At 40.2% G+C, this 6,256-nt stretch overlaps 1 long non-coding RNA gene across 2 annotated transcripts; it reads left to right on the forward strand.

Moving 5' to 3' along the window:
• LOC106351680 lies at window positions 1-1,961 on the forward strand. 2 transcript variants are annotated; one of them, XR_007314291.1, is made up of 6 exons: window positions 1-162; window positions 267-383; window positions 679-1,013; window positions 1,108-1,163; window positions 1,253-1,319; window positions 1,697-1,961. It is a non-coding gene; the product is annotated as an uncharacterized LOC106351680 (long non-coding RNA). The 2 variants fall into 2 exon arrangements; XR_001271361.3 differs by having other exon boundaries at window positions 267-1,013.
• The last annotated feature ends 4,295 nt before the right edge of the window (window positions 1,962-6,256 follow it).

The raw sequence follows: 6,256 nt of genomic DNA on the forward strand, positions 1-6,256 counted from the left end.
AAAAATTTGTTAGGTTAACGTTTCTACAAAAAAAAAAAAAGAGTCAAAGAACGATTCGAGAGGGGAAATTTAGTTTTTTTTCCTTCACGATCCATCGAAATGGCTTATAAGTCCTTTCACGAGTCACAAAGATGATATCCATGGCGAAATCGTATTAAAAAGGTACGGATTTGGTTTTTATTTTGATGTTATAGCTTATGTTCGGTTTGTATTTGATATTTTCTTCTGCGCCTGATGGATTTCATGAACATGGTCTTCACTTTCAGATGTTAGGAATCAATGGTCAATTGGGAATTTCTGGGATGTAATAACATTTGTGTCGGGTTAAACTAATTTCGACAGAGAAGGCCAACCAAATCACTTCTAAGAAGATTCAAATCAGAGTAAGGTCTCCAGCAAAGCAAAGTGTTTTTATTACTCTGTTCTTTTTAGCAATGTCGGGTATAGATTTGAGCGAAGCTACTCTCTGTTTCATGTCGTCTATATTATTTTGTTTAGGATATCCTATTTGAAGCTGCTTATGTCTGTGTTTATGGTTTTGTTTTGAATTAGTGTTTATGTGGGTATTGGTTACTATTGAGTTCTGTTTTCTCATGTATTCTATGTTATCAATGTTTATGCTTACCTTTGATTGATTGTGCAATTACAGTTTTCTGAGTTAAAATAGTTTCATTTTAGGTTTATTATCTTCAAGGAATACCACTTGTTTCTCTGTATTGGGTCGCTTAAAAGCTGATGGCTGAGACTTAATTAATTTCAGACTATAGTTTGTCTTAGACTCGAAGCTGGTTAGTCTGACAACTTTATTTTTGAATATGTCAGTTAGAATGATATTACTTATCTATATTCTTTAGTATCAGCTTTTGTGTTTACGTTGATGAATTACATAGGATGGTGCATTTCATATAAATGTACTAACTATAAGTTTTTTAAAATGATTTCACTGTTGTTCATGAGATCCAAGGAAAAGAGAGAAAGGCTCAGAGGCGATGATACATAGCGAGACCAAAGTAGTGAGTTAAAACATATAGCCAAATATTAAAGGTCCTTGTTTATATTTTTTAAGTTCACAACTTCTGATTTATTTACACTATGTTCACATTTGAGGTAATACACATGTGTTTGATCATTATCATACCGTCAAGGAGATAAAAAGAAAACTGGTATGTTTTTATGCAATCCTGAAAACAAACTCAGCTTCATCTCTATATGTTATGCAAAATAATGAGATTGTCTACTTTGGTTTTTGTAGACCTGAGATACTCAGCCTGCAATTTCAAGAAAACAACACACTTACTGAACAACAGCAACAACACAAGGTTAGTAAACTACTATACAATTTTTAACTCTTATAATAATGAATTATTATATGATTAGTCCACGAGATGAAATTAATATAGAACATATAGGATTAGAAATGCAGTAGAAAGACAGCCTTTTGCATGGAGCGTGGATTTTCACCCTACATAATATGTTTTGGTATTAGTTTAGATCAAAACGCCTCATTTGCTAAACCGAATGATTTTATAGTTGTATCTAATTCATGTAAGACATAAGATCCTGTTTAGTGATGTGTTCAACAAATACATTACTTAGGTTTTGTAAAAGTTCTGATTTGTAATCTTTAATTCAATTATATTTTGGCACTTGATTTAACAATCTCAGTTTTCTAATTTATTTAAACCATTTCATGCAGATACTGGAATTGTGGTGATACGAAAGATGAATCCCATTTCATCGTTAGAGAGATACAACTGTAATTATTGGGTCAAACAAATGTCAATGGGCTTGTCCGATCATTATGTATTATGGCGTGAAAGCCTTTTCTAAAAATTAGTGAATGTATAGGGTTAATATCAGCGGCATGGAAATATAATTATTTAGAAAAAATCAGGGTTACGAACTTCTGTTTTAATAATTTAGATTGTAGAGTAAAACGTGACATTTACTCCAATTATCGATTTCTCTTGTCAATCAGGTGAAAAAGTTAAAAAAAATGTTTAGTCTGATTTTCGTTGAAAGTAATTTTTTGTTTTTTTTCTTTTGTCAACTATCCATTTATACTAGATCAAGTGGTGGTAGACGAGCTGATTATCCGAGGAGCATCTCCGTATGTCCGTGTTTGATCTATATGGAAAAAAATATATCTTTTTCGTCTTGCTTCTTTTGCTAGCGCATCTGTTTGTCCATTCCTACTTCGAAGAATATGAAACAAACTCACATCCTCAAAATGTTATTTATTTTGTTATATCTTTCTGATTTCACACTTATGGCTCTATGGTAACACCAAGCGGTGCAAGACAATCAGATTAGATAATATGGTACGGTTTAACTGCGGTTTGTATAAAAGAAACACATATTGTGAAATAACTACGATAAGTGGTTCAAAACAAAGTATAAATGATGACATGTATAATAAACAGTGTAACTGCGGGATATATATATTATGTAGGAACCAAAATTCACACCGTCGATTTCCTTTCAAATTAGAAAAGTTAGGAAAACCCTAATTTCCCAGAGATCCCGAATATCTGCTAAACCACACGCCAAGCAATCAGAACACGAAAATAAAGACGAAAAGAAATAAGAAATCGTAAAAAAAGAGCAAGAAGAGTCTTATTCCGAATTCGCGTATGAGTGTTAAAATAAGGTAGAAACCTCGGCTATGAGAATTGCCGGCGAGAATCCTAGTTCTAACAACCTAAGATTGCAAAACCTAGTTGAGTCGCAGCTCGAAATAACAAAAACAGAAAGTTGCCTAAATGCTCTAAGTGCTAAGTTTGCTCTAAAAAAGTTATCTCCTTGTGCCTCTCGCCTAGAACTCCTTATATACTCCCTCCAAGGTCGGTTTAAGCTTTACTGTTATGCCCTTTGGCCGACTTTAGCATCTTTCGGAAATATTCTATTTTCCTCGATCTTCGTAATTATCCATTCTCGCGGATAAAATATAAACGATGACAAAAAAATAAATAAATATAAACAGTCGTAGTACTGATGGGCTTTTACCGAATAAAATCGTAAGTGGGCTCTTAGACCCATTTTAGGTCTCTTTTGGCCGTTTTTGGACTTATCTCGTTTATTACGATTTTCGAATAAGTTACCGCAGTTTTTATCGTAATGTCTCGACGACAACTCCACTTAGGAGTAAGGGACAGTATAGCCGTAGTTCGTAAGAGGTCTTATCGAGGTTTAGAAGAGAGTGCATGAATTGGTGTCGTCCCGACAGTTTCGGGTTGGATCGGCTTTTCGGGACAGACCATTCGACGATCGTCTAGTGGTTCGATGGTCGGAGTGACCTTCTTGGGCCGACCACTCGACGATCGTCGAGTGGTTCGATGGTCGGATCAGTCAACGATCGTCAAGTGGCATGCTTGGGTCGACCACTCGACGATCGTTGAGTGATTCGATGGATCGTCGAGTGGCCTGCTTGGGCCGACCACTCGACGATCGTTGAGCTGTCTGTGAGTTCGGTCTGGTTGCTCCGAGCATGTTTTTAGACGACTGATCGTTTTGGTGTTTCGGATAAGTCTTTCCAAGTATTTAAAAATCGAAATCTTTATGAAAAACTTTCCCGAAATAGTATCCTTAACCATTGATTTCGAGATAACCATTTTTGACCTCAACAGTTAGCCCCTAGCCTGCAAGCTTCGGAGACGATTCTTGCGCGCGAGTTGCATATTTTTAAGAAATCGGAATCCATGGTTAGGGATGTATGCTTTTTTTTTTTTGAAAGGATGCTTCCTGTTCATGTTTCTATAAGTAGTGAGCTCTCATCCTTTATTTTCTTCACACCTTCACCTCTCTCTTGATTCTCTCTGACTTCTCTCTTAAGCTTTCATTCTCAAGATGTCTTCTCCCCAAGGCGAAAAGAAAGATTGTGACGTTGAGATGAGCAACGCCGCCCCTCTTGCCACCACGCCAGACCCGCTTCCTTCCAACGGGGCACCGGCCGGCTTCCTTTCTTTTAGAGATAAGGTGGCGTGGCGCAATGCTGAGAAGGGGTCTGACGTTGAGATTTTGTTTCTTTCTGCCCCAACTGTTGTCCCAACTCCCGAGCTCGATGTCTAGGTTTTACCGAGCGCCGAAGCTCAGGTAGGAGTGGACGTTCTGGCGCAACCTTCTGGTTCGTCTACGACGCCGGTGCCGACGGATGATAAGGAGCAAGCCACCGAGTCGGTGCCTCCTCCTCCATCTAGAAGAGGGATTTTTCTGGCTCTACGTGCTCCCAGTGCTACTCCGGTTGCTCCCCCGAAAGATCAGAAGAGGAGATGCACCAGGGGCAACAATGGAGAATCTTCTCAACAAGGAGGATCGAGTCTAGTGTCGGGACACCGCGCAAAGGTACGTTTTTACCACCCTTTTTTTTTTTTTTTTAAAGTGGTGTAAAAGTTTTTAAATTCTTATGTTGCCTTTGTACAGTTTGTCTCTTTGATCGACGAGCTGATTAATGAGTGTGGGTCGGAAGCTGAGCGCCTTTCAAAAGAGTTGTCGAAGTCGCAAGAGAAGTCTTCTCAACTTGAAACTAAGCTGACAGACAACGAGGATACTCATTCTGCTGAAGTGTCCCGGCTAGAGGTTCAGATTGGGGGTCTTGAGCGGGATCTTGGGAAAACTGCAAGTTCTCTACTCAAGGAGAAGCAATCTCGGAAAGCTAAGCCTTCTGAGGTTCGTCGCCTCCAGAATCAAATCCAGAGCGAAGAGGGATCGAAGAGTCGTGATGCCGAGATGGCCGCTGACGTTCTCCGTGCTGAGTTTCAAGCCCGTTTGGCGAAGATTACCGTTTTCCTCGATTCCTTGGTGACCGTTCATGACAGGGACCTGGGCCTAGCGAATGTAGATGTTAGGATCAGCGAGGCTCAGTTGTTTAAGATCGAGGAGATTTTGTCCCCATTGGCCGAAGAGGCTAGACTGTTGATTCGCAAGGAGGAGCTTGCTACCGTCGACGGGGACTTTGGGTTAATCCTTACTGTCGCGAAGTTGGAGTGTGGCTCCTTGCCGTGTCCGGGTGAACCCGAAGGACATGATCCAGCAGCTGGAGAGGATGAGGGCGGAGCGGTTCCGAGTTTGGACGAGGTGGTGGTTGAAGGTGAGGCGTAAGAGCCCGAAGACGATCATGGTTTGCAGTCTCTTTCAAGAGATAATTTTTTTTATGTATTTGTTGTTTTTGCGTTTCTCACGGCCGAGTTTGGCCGTTTTTATGTTTTTGGAACTGGCATTATGTTTTTGCGTTTCTCACGACCGAGTGCAATCGATTAACAATGGATTATGGACCAATGGTATAAGAAAATTCACTAGAGCTGCAAGAGTAAAAAGAACAAATGTATCAATGTCTCGAAGATGTTCAATTTTTCATTGTCAGAGCTGGTGTGATTAAGTGAGTATGGAAATGATATCTGGAATTTTTAACCATGTCGACAATTTTCTGATTTTTTTTCTTGTAGAGTAATTAAAAAAGGAGAGAAAATACTCTCTCATCTCTCTAGAATCAAAAACTAAAACCCTAGCTGCCGTTCAACTTACTTTATTTTCTGCCTCTCTGGCGCTTTTGGCGTCGTGAGAGGCACCTCGCTCCAAATTTTTGCTCCTAACGATTCTTCATCCGTGGGTGAGGTCCTTGATCAAACGCGAGTTGTGGGGGTTTTTTGGTTCTCCGGTGGAGCAGGTGACTAGTTGCAGTTCTCTGAGGATTAGTGATGGTGATGATCTCTCCCTTCTCTCCTTCGTCTTGTGGTCTGCTTCGAGATCTGTGACGTTGTCGGTTAAGGAGCTACGGTGGTGATGAAGTTGTGGGTGTAGCGAAGTGAAGTGTGAACTCGTGGTGTGCTTTTGCTGGGTGTCTTCTGTGATTAAATCTGCACGAGGATGGTAGATGTCATGTCGGTGTCGATCTCTGGCAGTGAAGCTAACCGAGGGTTCTTCTCTACCTCTCTCTCAATTAGCACTCATAGATTAAGTTGTTACTTTTCTTGATAGTCTGGACCTCTCTCCATTAAGTTTTTAGAAACTCACTGTGGAAGTTTTCTGATTCGCAGTGAGGTGTCGTGTGTTGCTGTTAAGATGCTTGAGTCTGAGGTATTCTGGTCCGTCTCTCTCCTCGAAGCGGTCTTGTGTTTGTAAGGTTGCAAGCGGTGGTTCTCCAAGGGGCAGCATCTGTCATGTGCCCCGTAGCTAGGATTTCCACCAACCGGTATGTTCTGGTTTTCACCAACTGGTATGTTCTAGTTTTTTTTGGTTATCTTGTTCAATTCGTTTTGAT

The sequence above is a fragment of the Brassica napus genome, chromosome A6 (assembly GCF_020379485.1).
Source record: "Brassica napus cultivar Da-Ae chromosome A6, Da-Ae, whole genome shotgun sequence".
Classification (NCBI taxonomy): Eukaryota; Viridiplantae; Streptophyta; class Magnoliopsida; order Brassicales; family Brassicaceae; genus Brassica; species Brassica napus.